This window comes from Arachis ipaensis, chromosome B06, assembly GCF_000816755.2.
Source record: "Arachis ipaensis cultivar K30076 chromosome B06, Araip1.1, whole genome shotgun sequence".
Classification (NCBI taxonomy): Eukaryota; Viridiplantae; Streptophyta; class Magnoliopsida; order Fabales; family Fabaceae; genus Arachis; species Arachis ipaensis.
The window spans coordinates 62,799,800-62,815,239 of NC_029790.2; the positions used below are offsets into that span (position 1 = coordinate 62,799,800).

Genomic DNA, 15,440 nt, shown 5'->3' on the forward strand with positions numbered 1-15,440 from the left:
GCAACTTCACAACCATCAATAACTTTGATTTTCAAGCATTAAAACAATAAGATATCATGATCAAATTATCACATAAACACTCAAAATCAAGAATCAAGCATCAAGATCTGGTTTATCACTTCAAGAACACAACAAATCATTGATTAATTTATCAAACCTCACCTTCTTTGCAGCTGCCAAAAGTTGAACCAAGAACAAGCTTCCAAAATCACTTTTACGCCTATTTTAACATCAAAGACAACTTTAGAACTATATGAACCATGAATGTTGAAGCTTCAAGATGATGAAAAGAAGGTTATTCTCACCTTAAGGCAGCTAGAAATAATGTTTTCTTAGAGCCTATGGAGATTGAACAAGAGATCCTAAGAGAAAACATGAAGAAAACATCATTAGCTTGATGTCTCCACTCACTACAAAAAAAAAGGCCTATGGTCATGGTAAATAACCAAGACCATAGGTTAATCTATGGTCACGCGTAAAAACCATGACCATAGCCTTATCTATGGTCACGGTTTTTCACCGTAACCATATCTTATCTATGGTCACCCCATAAAACCGTGACCATAGCCTTATCTATGGTCACAGTTTTTACCGTGGCCGTAGCCTATTTTGTTTTATGAGATTTAATTTTTTTTAAAGCATAATCAGATCCCAAAATGATGATAATCACAAAATAAATCTAAAAATAAAAAATGATAATCAACAATTAAGATAAGTTGTGATTAAAGTAACCAGCTAACATGTCAATATAGTTGAGTGAATACACTTGTCTCAATCTTAGTTTTATACAGTGATATATACACTAACACTAAATAGACACTATTAATAGAATTGTTCTACAGGCGTAAGAGTAATACAATTTAGACTCTGCCAGGATAGATTGTTTCTAGTATTGCTATTCTTTCTTCTCAACGCTCGAGAACTTTTGTTTCAACCACTTTACCATTTGAAAGCTTAGCACCTGCTTCATTAACATGCAAAGTAAAGTCACATTAGACATAAACACCTACATTTATTCTTCTTCAACTTAGAAAAAAAATATATCATTAAAACATATATACATCACACATATAATAGCAAGTACACACTATACAACACACATCTACATCATAGTATATGACACATCATAAAACAATATAAAGTACTTCAAGAGATACAGTATATATTACCAAAGTACTTGAGATCCTCTGAGTAGCTTCTTTTTGTTTTTGACACTTCATTTTTGACAGACTTCATTGCAGCTCTCAATTCCTATAAAGCACCAAATAATATAAATATAGCACAAGTAAAAAGAAAATGGAAGTAAAAAATGAAGCAACATAAACAACAAAGCAAACCTGAGAAGCTCTAGATTGGCAATTGACAAAACTTAGGTAAGTATGCTCCTTATTCTTCCAATTCACAGATCTAAATTCTGAAAAAATTCCTAATTTTCAAGTTTCTTCTTCTCCTCAAATTTACTTTGTTCAAGCTGCAAAGATAAATCATTTCAATATTAATCAAGCTGCAAATGTTTTGTAATTTTAAATGCTAAAGCATTTCAATATTAATCAAATCATTATTTACTTTTCAAAATTATTAAAGGTAGTCCTTTTGCAATTATAGGAACTTTATTATATACAAAGATAACAATGCTGCATAGTTTCAAATTAACCATTGCAGCATAGGAACTATCAATGGTTGAGATTGCATTCAACTTGTCCTCTTTGCAGAACATCACCAATTGCAACACCAAAAAATATGATGATTCTGAAACTATGCAAAATTTGATAACAATACTGCATAGTTCTTTTGGGGAAAATTTGATGCAAAATTTAAGTTATTAAACAAAGAAACAGCAAAAAATATGGCTGGTCTAAGAATAATGTCATTGATGACGAAATGTATGTTAAATTAGTCACATTTTTTACCTAACTCTCAGAAAGAGAAATTAATGAAAAGAGGAAGCCAAACTAAGACATTTTCTTTTCTTTTGCTTACTATGCATACCTTAATTAACATCATTAAAAGCTTGTTAGTATTTCATATTTATTTTCAGTAGCCTACTCATAATTTTAGCAGCCATACAATTTAAATAGATTTTTTTATTTAGTGACTTGAATTCCAATAAATTTGGTTTTGCTAAATTTCAACTTTATAAAGATATCTAGTATAGTATTAACAAAATTGAAAAAGTATGCAATCCAATCAATTTCAGCCACTTAATCATGCAGTAACAAATTTAAGATTCATGTTAAACAGTAACAAATTTTAGCAACACATTCAACTTTCAGCAACAAATTACTTTCAGCAACAAAATCAAAGTGCAGTGATGCAGAAACAAAATTGAAACAGAAAGAACAGGGGTAAACTAACTCATCGCACAAAGAAAGGACTGACAGTGATTCCGGCTACACCTGCGTGATACCCGGTGCCCAGACGGCAGAACTGATGGCGGCAGAAGCTCAGCGCGGTGGCTGGCCCTTAACAGCGGTGGCGACAACGGCAATCCCAGTTCCTCATTCTTATCCGTTCCATTCTCCCTCTCTCTCACTGCAGCAACGGTAATGGCAGAGCCTTCACAGCGGCGGCTGTAGCTCGATGGAAGTGACGCAGATGGCATCCTTCGTGTTATGTCTCCCCATCTGCTCAGGCTTCTCCGGCAACGGCGAGAAAGACGGCGACACAGGCTTCCTCCAACTGCGGCGACGACGCATGTAGTTCGGCGGCTTCTCGGTGGCAGGGCGCGACGACTCGACGATTCGGCAGCAGTGATGACCTCTCCTTCTGCCGGTGATGCTCCTCCGTTTCTCTCTCTCTCTTTCTCTCTCTCTCTCTCTCTCTCTCTGCATGGGTGGCTGCCACGACAATAGAGGGTGAGAGAGGTGTGTGAGGCTGAGTGTGGGTGTCGAAAGGGTGGTCCATGTGTGTGTGCTGCGGTGTAGAGGGAAAGGGAAATGGGGAGTTTGGTGGTTGTTGATGGTAAAAAGGGAAAGTGTGGCGGTGAATGGCGGTGAGGTAGTGAAATTAGGGTTAGGTTAGGGTTAATGGGTTTTAATTTGGGAATTCAGGGTTAAATTAAGGTTTTGATTTGGGAATTAGAAGTTAGGTAGAATATTAATTTAAAACAAAATTTAATCCAATAATAATATCTATAAAAATACTATTTAATTATTAATTTAAAATTAAATTTTCAAATAAATACTCTAACTCAATAACTAGAGATAATTAAATTAATTTCCTTTAAATCATGAAATAAAATTAAAATATTCATTATTCAAACTAAAGCAGATAAAACTCTCATTATTTTTCAATCACTAAATTTTTAAATCAATAATAAGAAAATCTCAATTAATATATAAATTTCTGAAAATTATATTCTCGAATAAATAAAATAAATCATTAAATAACAATATTTAGTTTATGAAAATCCGGGGTCTTACATAATCAATTTCCTCTATAATCATAAAATAAAGTTAAAAATCTAATTATTCAACTTAAAGTATATAAAATTTTTATTATTATTCAATTACTAAAGCTTTAAATCATAAATAAAAAAATGTTTAATTTATATATAAAATCTCTTAAAAATATAATCTTATAAATAATTTATTATTTAATTTTAAAAAATTCAGGGTGACAACGGACAACGGGAGACGAGCATGACGACCCACTACGTGCGACGAACGACGCAGAGAAACTTGTGATTTGCGAGTGTACAGAGAGGTTTGAGGCGACCGGTTGGACAGTAGAGAGACGACCAGACCATAGGGACGACGACGGTGAGAAGAATGGCAGCGACGATGGAGGATATGGTTAAGTTCGACGGACGTGGCGGTGATAAAGGCTAGGTCTTCCTTTTTCTTTCAGGACTGGAGAGAAGGAAGAAGAAGGGAGAAAGGAGGCTCTAGGGCTGGGGGCACTCGCATGCTTTCTGAATATTCTCTAAGAAATACAACGTCATTTCATTTGAACCGACTGGATTTCGGTTCGGTCTAACCGGCCGGTTTACCGATTTGCATCCTATTTTTGAATCAACGATTTTACCTTAAGAACCGAAACATAAAACATATCGGTTCACGGTTAGACCGGTCCAACCGGTCCAATTTTCATAACCATGCTAATGACTGATGACTAGATGAGAGGGGCTAGTGATAGACGACGTAAAGACCATAGGTACCTTTAGGTTACTCTCTAAAACCGTGACCACAGACCCTTTTAGGTCATCCTTTTTTGAAAAACCTTGACCATAGACCATTTAAGGTCACCCCCAAAACAGTGACCATAGACCTCTTTAGGTTACCCCAAAAAACCGTGACCATAGACCCCTTTAGGTCACCCTTTCGTAAAACCGTTACCATAGATTTTTTTGGTCGCCCCTCAAAACCGTGACCATAGATGTCTTTTGGTCACGGTGAAAAACTGTGACCATAGACCATTTTAGGTCACCCCCAAAACATGACCATAGAACTATTTAGGTCACCCCCTAAAAACGTGACCATAGACCATTTAAGGTCACTCCCCAAAATCGTGACTGTAGACCGCTTTAGGTCACAACACAAAACCGTGACCATAGACCCCTTTTGGTCACCCTTTCGTAAAACCGTAACCATAGACATCTTTTCATTGCCATATTCATAAATCCTTCACCCATCATCATCTATATTGGTATATGTATATGTACACATTCAATAATAACCAAATCTCAAGAAACATCATAAACTAACTGATGAGTCTATATTTGATGGTATATTTTGACTCAATTTGGATGGATTCTAGCACATGAACTCACACTTAAGCACCAAAATAGCATACTTTTGTGTTTTGTCCCCAATTCGATCCTAAATGTGGAAACATGCAATTTTGTGCTTGAAATGAGCAATTTAATTCCACTTTTATTCTATTTGATGCCATGACATATTTGCTGAATGATTTCAGGCCTTGGAGGCAAGAATGGATAGCCCAAAAGTGGAAGAAAGCATGTACAAGGGAGAAAACATGAAGAAAACAAGGAAAAGCATACACAACGTAAGCGTGCGTGTGCACAAGAAAGAATTTCCATGTGTGCGTACGCACAAGCACCTGTGCGTACGCACAGGTCAACATTCAGTCATGTGTGCGGACGCACACATTTGTATGTCCACATAGGTCCCTGCACGTGATTTCATTAATGAAGCACGTGTTTCTCGAATTCTGAGTCCTCTTGGCCCATTTTGGAAGGCTTGGATTTTAAATTGAAGTGTTATATGAGGGCAGAATCAACACATATAAAGACATTAGGCTTTAGCACATTTTAGTTTTAGTTTTTACAAGTTTTCATAGTATTAGGAGTAGGAGTAGGAGTAGTGTAGCATTGCTCTCTTATGGTTTCATTTCCATTTCCATTGTAGCATTTTATAGCAAGCTTTGATTTTGGATTTTGCTTCTTTAATTGTAAGTACCCTCAATTTCCTCTATAAATACATTGTCTTTATTTACATTTCCTTTGGTTCAAGTTACTTTGTTCATAATTGCAATTTTATGTTTCTTGAAGTTTTGATCAATGAATTTTATGTTTCATGCTTCCTTTATGTTTGATTTCTTGCTTATATTTAGTTTTGTTGATAGTTGGTTATAGTTTTCCATTTTACTTTACAATTTTCCATGTTTTACTTTTATGCACCCAAGGTGTTTGTGAAAATGCCAACTCTAGATTTTGAGTAGATTTTCCCACCTTGGCTTGTGGTTTGAGTTCCTAGGATACTAGAATCATAATGTCCAACATTTAGTGGTAATTCTTGGGGAGTTAGTTGACTCTTATTTCCATTGACGCTAGCCTTTTATCAACTAGTTTGGTAAGTTGGTTAGGACTTATGGATTAAGGTCAATTATGCTTGCTTGACTTACTTTTCGATGGTTGGGGTTAACTAAGCTAGATTAACTCATGATAATTACCATAGTTGTGGTTATGGCAATGATAGGATTCTTAGACTCTCATTCCCAAGTCAAGGCTTTTCATGCATTTATAGCATTTTCACTAGTTTTGATCTCACTTCCTTTTTACTTGCATGAATTCCAATTTTGATTATTGTTTTGTTCCTTAATTTCTTAGTTCTTTTAATATTTCATTTCTTGATTTCAAAACCCCCTTTTGTCTTCTTAACAACCAAAAGCAAAACATTTCATTTGGATTCCTAGGAAGAACGACCTGAGGTTTAATTACTCTCGGTTTATATTTTATTTGAATTAAACTTTGAACGAGGATTGTCTGTTGGTCTAGACTATACTTGCAACGAGAATCCATATTTAGTGAAATTCTAGATTGACGATAAATTCTTCCTCATCACTAACCATATTCCTCAACACAAACTCAAATCCATCAACATCGAAACTAATCATTTAATGCATTTAACTATTTCAACTTATCTTATAATGCTCTAGCCTAGGTTTTCACAAAACCTTATATATTAAACGCGCAAAACCTAAACCATACCTTGGCCGACCACTATATTTAGTCCAAGGCAACCACACTAGTCATAACCATAGCCCCTCAAGCTTGAGAAACCAACCAAAATCTTAGCTCCAATCACCACCAAGCTTCCAAATGCCCACAATTCAATTCCAATGCACACAATTCAATTCCAATGCACATATATATACCTAATTCACATCTAATACACATATATATTCCAAATTCACATTTCATATAATAAAATCAAAAAATGACTAAGGTTTAGGTGATCCTTACCGTACCCACATGCATAGCAACTTAAACCCAATAAGCTCCGCAAGCTAAAACGGACCTAGAATACCGAATTTGGCAAAATATCATTACAAAGCTCAATTTCAAGAATCAAAAAGGGGGTAGAGATTCTGAAATGAAATTGGGGCTTACCGGTGAAATTGATTCGACAAAAATGTAGAGCTCGACACGCTGGACCGTGGCTGCGAACGGTGTGGCGATCGGAGCTCAAACGAGGAAGTTATGTCGGATTAAAGGGTTGATGAGGGTTTGGGTGAGTTCTCCTCTCCCCAAATCTGTTCGGTGTTGTTGTTTCTCAATGGGGGAGAAGGAGCTTCTGCCCCTTTTAAGTTACGGGTCCGGTTGGCCCCACGGGCCCAGTTTTGGGCCCGGTTCAACCGGTTCGGCCCATCCGGTCCCATTTTGGGCCAAATTTTTTGAAATTGGTGTCAAAATTCTCGTTTTGAAGAGCTCTATCCTATTTTCATATTAGTTTTTCATTTTTAATTTTCCTAATTAAAATTCGATTTATTGACTAATTATTTACCGATTTTAGCGGGGTTTACATCCTACCCACCTAATTAAGAATTTTATCCTCAAAATTTAGAGTTAGTTACCTGAAAAGAGGTGTGGGTAGTTCTTCCGCATATCTGACTCAAGCTCCCAGGTATGCTCTTTAATTCCAGCCCGACTCCAAGCTACTTTCACCAAAGAAACTTCTTTTCCATGTAAACGCTTGATGCTGGTATCATCAATCCTAACTGGAGTTACCGGAAGTATCAGATCTTCCCTTACTTGAACCAATTCTGGTTCTAGGACATGAGTATGATCAAAAGTGCATTTACGAAGCTGCGATACGTGAAATACGTCATGCAGGTTCGAAAGATATGGTGGTAAAGCGATCCTATACGCCACTGGTCCAATTTTCTCCAGGATTTCAAACGGCCCAATGTAATGGGGATTTAGCTTCTTAAAATTTTGATGGATCTCCCAATTCCAGTGGTCGGAGTAACCTTCAAGAAGATGTGTTCTCCTTCCTCAAACTCTAAACGATTCCGCCTTTGGTTAGCATAGCTTTTCTTATGGCTTTGAGCCATAAGCATTCAACTCCAGATTTTCTTTTTTTGCTCAGTAGTTTCACTTATCATTTCAGGTTCTAACAAGCTCTTTTCCCCTGCTTCATACCAACATAATGGAGATTGACATTTCCTTCCATATAAAGCTTCATACAGAGCCATTCCAATGCTCGCATGATAGCTGTTGTTATAGGTAAACTCCACTAGAGGCATATATCGATCCCAGCTCGCCGACTGGTCCAAAACACATGCTCTTAACATATCCTCCAAGGTTTGGATCATTTTTTCTGATTGGCCATCCGTCTGAGGATGATAGGAAGTGCTTAGGCTCAATTGAGTACCAAAGGCTCACTGAAAAGCTCCCCAGAACCGTGAGGTGAAGCGAGGATCTATGTCAGATACAATGGTGGAAGGTACGCCATGTAATCTCACAATCTCCTTTATGTATAGCCGCACTAACTCCTCCATAGTGCAACTTATCCGAATAGGAAGGAAGTGAGCCGACTTGGTCAGTCGATCCACAACTACCCAAATGGCATCACAACCCGTCCTAGTTCTCGGCAAACCCAATACAAGATCTATGCTCTCCCATTTCCATTGTGGAAACTCCAAAGGTTGAAGGGTTCCTGATGGTCTCTGGTGTTCAATTTTAATTTTCTGACAAGTTAGGCACTTGGAAACGTGCAACGCCACATCATTTTTCATTCCTGGCCACCAGAACGTTGTCTTTAGATCTTGATACATCTTAGTGCTTCCCGGATGGATTAAGAACCCGCTCTTATGAGCTTCCTCCAATATGCTCTGTTGCAAATCCCCGATGTCTAGCACAATGATCCGGTCCTTGAACCTCCATAACCCATCCTTATCTTCTGACACTCTCCACTGTTTGCCTTTCTCAATCACCGAGAAAATCTTATAAAATTCTTGGTTATTATGATGAGCCTTTAGTAGTTCAGCCTTGAAATCACTTGAAATTTGTAACTGACTTAGGCATAAAGTCCCAAACTCTTCTCTGATTCCCAGTTTCAACCCTTGGAATGCTTTCAACAATTCTTCCTCTCGTAGCATCATCCAAGCAACACATAGAGATTTCCTACTCAAGGCATCTGCCACCACATTCACCTTTCTCGGATGGTAGTTCAACTCAAAGTCATAATCTTTCAGAAGTTCCATTCACCTCCTCTGACGCATACTCAACTCTTTTTGTTCAAAGAGGTACTTTAGGCTCTTATGATCTGAGAAAACTTGAAACTTGACACCATAGAGATAATGCCTCAAAATCTTCAAAGCAAACACAACGGTAGCAAGCTCTAAATCGTGAGTTGGATAGTTTCTATGGTCACGGTTTTTTACCGTGACAAAAAAAACCGTGGCCATAGGCCCAAAATATTGTAGTGACCATGGACGAAACTTCAAGAAGGAGGAGCAGCCATCATACCTTGATTTATTCCATGAAAATTGAAATAGAAATAAAGAGGAGGAAGAGGTAAATACTGTGGTCAGATTAGATTTTTGATAGGGGTTTTAGTTTGAGAAAGAACGGAGGTTGAAGCTCAGGTGTTCATGGAAGTTATCTTGGTTTTCTCTCATGGAATTTTCGAATTCTAACTTGTTTAAAAAGTAAAGATGATTGTAATGATGATACATGGGAGGCTGTGGGGTTAGAATAAGTATTATTCTAAAGTTTAGTGTAAAAATATCTCAAGAAAGGATAATTACTGAAGCTAGATGTATTAGAACACAAGTATTTCTTACTTTTTCCTTAAGAAACCTTTGCATGGAGAGCAAGAAAGGGAACATGTGGTGGCTAACTCTGGGAGAGCCATGTGTCACTGGGTGCTGACTCATCAGAGTTTAATAATAAAATATCATTCTGAAGATAATTACTAAAACTAGATATATCATATTACACTACTAAAGGATAAGCATGAGCTTTACTATTATAAATGATACTAGTAACATGATAATAATAAAGATAAAAGATATATGATGAAGTATTAGCATTGCTAAGTTCATCTAAGAATGCTGATATTATCCATTACCGATAGATTTCTAGTTCAGTTATTATATTACCAAACATAGATCAACATTAACCATAGCAGAGAAAATAATAATATAAAATTCTAAATAAAATAATAATATATAAATATTATATTAATATAATTTTTCTCTCAAAATTCGAGATTGGCTCGTCACATAGAGACTACCACGGAAATAAGAATTTTGAAATTCGGACTCGAAGTGGCTCAAAAATGCAACTTTTTGCGATGTGCCTGCTTAGATCACGAGAGGTGTCTGGTGCAGTCAAGCTGCTGACTTAGCAGCTTGATGACACAACACCTGTGCAGCAGAGGTGCTTATATGTACTAAAATTCCTATAAATTCCATAAAAATTTCGTTTGATCCCGAAAAAGCGCCGTTTCTTTGAGACTAGGCCGTTACATACTTCATTTAGGATCCAGGAGGATCTTTGAAGAGTAAACATGGGTGGAGATTCAAGGAGGAATGGAAGCATAAGCCACCCTAACACGAGTTTCCTCAAGAATGTCCAACTTAAGGACTTTAAATAAAAGTGCTAGGTGGGAGACACCCCACCATGGTAATATCCTTTTAACTTTCTCTTCTTTTAGCTTTTATTTCTTAAATATTTGCTTATCTTACTTTGTTTAGTTTAGTTGCATTTTGGTGTTGATTATGTGTTCTTGAGGAATAATGTGTTTTGCGGTTGAAAGGCCTTTATTGGATATCATGTTTGTGCCTTGGAGCCTTTAAAATTTTTCAAACAAAAGGTTTTGTGTGTAACACCCTTGCTACCAGAATGTCACGCCTCCGGCTGCGCCACTCTGATAGCTCAGGTATTACAATGACCATTAACATATTTAACACTAAAATAGGAGCCTATTTTTAACTTAAAAACCGTATAATCTTTCTAAAAGACTTTTTAGGTTGAAAACATGAATACGTACATAAAGACCAGATATAATACTTACAATTCATAAACATATATACATAGTATTAATTTACAAGTCTTGCATATCATAATTCTTATCCCTCTTACAAAATTGTAAAGATAAAGACGAGGAAAAGATAATATCTAAAACAATACAAAATTATCGTGTAAGCAGAAAACAAAATAAACTCGTCATGACTTCTCCGTCCATATCCTGAAAAGGGAAAACCTGTAGGGGAGTGAGAACATCATTCTCACTGGTTCTCACTATAGGGTTAGAGAATTGCTATAATAAGATACGTAAAATAAAATTGTTTTCAAAATACAGTGATCGTTGCTCGCCTTATCTATTTTTTTATATTTTTTTGGTTCAAAAACCAAATATTTACATTCAAAAATCCAAAAGTGCTTCTTAAAAGAGAAAATCCATTAATTCTTCAAGAAATCCAAAACATCTTCTTTTCTATCAAATATTAAAGTTTTCTTAGACAGTATGAATGACCAAGTTGTTCCAAGCATAGGTTCATTAAGTCTATGCTGAACCAATTTGATTTTTCTTACTTTTACTAAACCAAAAACACAAACCAATCACGACCTTCGGCCCATCATATAATCAATCACGGCCCTAGGCCTAAACAACTCAATCAACATCCAATTCACCACAATCCACTCAATCTCAGTTACAAACACAAGTAAGAAGGTTCAAACACAATTAAAGCAGTTACATCAGGTAGAGCAATTAGCAATTAAACATAATGATTCACATAGGCAAAGAAATTACAATATGCACATCCAAACAAAGACACATAGTTACATATGATGAATCCCTGCCCTATGGCTGATACGTCTCATCTGTCGGTTATAAATCCAACCCGACATGTCTGGCTGCTAAACCCTGGATAGTCCTTCGTCGCGCATCCCCAAGAATTTATGCATAGCTTTTTCTCATTTATAAATAAATTCTACTCATTGGGGGAACCTTCCCGGGAATTTATAATTGTGCAGTCACCCTTGCGACATAGGGTCAATAGAGTATCGAGTCTCAACCTGGAGCACGTGGTGGCTAGCCATTGCTCTTACTCAGGAAACTCGTATCTCAGATAACTGGAAGTGCATAAGCCATATTGACAAACCCAAATTTTATGATGTATTTTGTGCTCAATTTAAATAATTTATTCAATCCTCCACCCACTTATTCATGTAAATTGTATGGTTTTACTATTCCTTCCTTATTTTATGATATATGTGAAAAACATGTTTCCTATGCTTTAAAAATATTAATTTTAATTACCCTTTATTACCATTCTATGCCGTGGTTTGTGTGTTAAGTATTTTTAGATCTCATACGGCAGGAATGGCTCAAAGGACAGAAAGGAAACATAGAAAAATGGAAGGAAAACATGAAAATAGAGTTTTGAAGTAAAGGCAGCGATGCGAACGCATGGACGATGCGAACGCATGCCTAGCGCGAAATGGCAGCGACGCGTACGCATGGACGACGCGGACGCGTGCCTTGAGCAGAACGCAAATGACGCGTACGCGTGACCGACGCATACGCTTGACAAGGAAAACTCCCAGATGACGCGAATGCATGACCCACGCGAACGCGTGACAGACGCCACGTACAAGAATCTGCAGAAAACTCCCCCAGCGATTTCTGGACCTTTTTACGGCCCAAATCCAAGTCAAAAACACAAAATATAAGCCAGAGAATGAAGGAATCAAAGAACGGAAAACAACTTAGTGATAGAATGATAGATAATTTTAGGATTAGATGTAGTTTTAGAGAGAGAGGCTCTCTCCTCTCTCTTAGGATTAGGATTTAGGATTTCTATTATGTTTAAGCTATGATCTCTTCAATCACAGGTTCAATATTCCTTTAATTTATTTTCTACTTTTATTTATTCCATTACTTTAATTGTCATTTATCTTTTCATTATTGATTTACAAACTTTCCATGTTAGGATTTGACTTTATGTTTAAATGCAATTTGAGGTATTTCAGATTAATGATTGTTTTATTTATGATGCTTTCAATTCAATTTAGATTTATTTTCCTTTTTTGGCTTTGGTTAAGTAATTAGCAACACTTGAGTTATCAAACTCAGCTGTTGATTGAAGTTGGAATTCTCTGCTGGTTAATTTGTACTACAATAACTTTATTCTTTCCATAGGAGTTGACTAGGACTTGAGGATCAAATTACTTAGTCCACTTGACTCTCCTTTGTTTAGCAAGGGTTAATTTAAGTGGGAGCAGAATCCAATTCTCATCACACCTGATAAGGATAACTAGGATAGGATTTCAATTTCTTATACCTTGCCAAGAGATTTCATTATTATTAATTTATTTTTCTTGTAATTTAAATTACTTGTTCCCTATTTCAAAAACCCAAAAATATATCCTTCTACATAACCAATAATAAATCATACTGCTCTGCAATTCATTGAGAAGACGACCTAAGATTTGGATACTTCGATTATTTATTTTTATTAGGTTTGCTTAAGTGACAAACAAAACTTTTGTAAGAAAGGAATTCTTGTCGGTCTAGAAGCTATACTTACAACGGAAATTTATTTGTGAAAATTCTAGATCGCGCGAGAGTTTCGTTCTTCACATATTATCATTCATATTCATTCATAACCATTCATAATCATATATTCATCATCATTTCTGCACTTCCTTCATAATCCATATCCAGTCAAATCATCATTCATGCCATATATCACTTTTCCTCAAATCACTTTACTTTGAAACCAAAACCAGACTCATCTTTGTCTCAAAGTTCAAAATCCTCATTTCTCAAATTATTTCAAGCTCACAAGTCATTTTTTCCTAAAAAATAAATTCCCTTTTCAAAACCATGCCAAATTCAAAATCTCTTCTGAAAGACTCAAAATCATTAATACTAAATTAGGATTTGGTAACAAAATTTCTCAGCAGAGTCATCAAGACTTTAGGGGATAATAATCTAACTTATTTCCCTAAATTCAATGAAAATCTCTAAAACCTTAGCTTCTTGATTTGAGTAAATAAAATAGAATTTAAACCAAACCAAGTCATGTAATCAATGACATCGAACCAATTTTCAAAACCCTTTCTTTTCCTTAAACCAAAACCAATTTCAATTTCATGATTAAATCTAAAGCATTTCCAAAGGCTCGGAAATTATTTTAGTTTTGCTAAACCATAATTTAAAGAATCCTTTAAAATTTTCCTAAATCTCCATAAAGTGAGATTTGTCAATCGACATTCAACTTCTTTCAAAGCCACTAAAACTCCTCCAAATGTTCTTATTTAAATCAAATTCTAAAACATAAGTATTTTCATCTTTAAATCGACTTTAAACACGTAATTCTTTTCTTAAATAAATTACACTCAAATAATAATAGTTTTCTCAAAATAAATTACACTCTAAAACATAATTCTTTTATCAATAATTCAATTCAAAGCATAATTCATTGTTTCCTAAATAACGTTTTGAACAAGTCTTGTTTTTTTATAGAAATTCTGGTAGCACCTTCCCTAAAACTTGGACTTTAACACCCTTTTCGAGTTCCAATCAAACCAATCCACAACCCTCTTCAACGGGTTCAAAACCAAATCAGTTTCCAATAAAACAAAATTTTAACTTTCAAATATTAAAATCATTTCAAAATCGAACCAAATTCAGCAACCTCCATTTTAACAAATTCAGTCAATAATTCAATCAGTAACAACCATAATCATCCAAAACAAACTAGACAATTCATAAGACTTATATAATCACTAAAAATGCATTTCATACATTCATATAAATTTATAATAATTTCAATTACAAAAATAGCCCCTACCTCGACAAGTCAAAACCATAATCCAAACGCGCCAGTTGAACTCTTTTCTCTTAGCCCGAAATCAATGGCAATCAAAACCTCAGCTTCGCTTGTTTTCTCAATAGTAGAAAGAGCCTTAATCGCGATATGCAACCTTGGTTACTAAATCCTAAAAACATTAATGTCGCAAAAACCTTAAAGCACAAAACGAAATACTAATGGCGAGGATTCCAAGATAGAGACATTTACTGCAATAAAAGAACGATAATCTAGCCACTCCAAACTTATCCAGCAGCAGCTGCAACAGTCACCAGAAGCACTGGTGGTTCAGCAACAACCTCAATTTTGACATGCAAACCTATTAAATTTACCCTACAAAATCCATACTTCAAACTACAAATAACCAGAACGATTACAATCAGAGCTTCACAGCGCGAGTAACTTACTGGGAAAAAGAAAAACGATGGAAATGGAGCAGCAGCTCTGGCGGCAACCTTTGACAGGGGCGACAGAGACAGCTTCCCCTTCTTCAATCCATGACCAGCCTCAATAATGGTGGAAGCTGGTGGTGACAGTGACAATGCAGCTGACGGTGACGCAACTGGGTGGCGCGACTCCCTCTCCTTGCGGTTCTGGAGGTGGCAGCAGCGACGGCGCAGGTGACGCGATGCTGGTGTGATGCCAAGGCATCTGGGCTAGTTTTACAAGCCATTTTATTTAGTTTAGAACTTAGTTTCGTTCATTTCTTAGGTAAAAAGTAAGCATTTGTACTTAATATTTCTCCAAGCATACGTGTAGCAAAGGTGTAGTGAATTCATGAGAATAAGAGAGCTTTTTACGCATAAATTGGTTCATTTAATCAAGCAGTTTTTATGGTCATTAAAGGAAGATTTTGCATGCTCATG

The 15,440-nt window shown here is 36.0% G+C and overlaps 1 long non-coding RNA gene across 1 annotated transcript; it reads left to right on the plus strand.

Annotated features, from left to right (window-relative positions):
- Positions 890-14,862, plus strand: LOC110264001. The gene is made up of 3 exons (XR_002349727.1): positions 890-981; positions 9,599-9,604; positions 14,850-14,862. It is a non-coding gene; the product is annotated as an uncharacterized LOC110264001 (long non-coding RNA).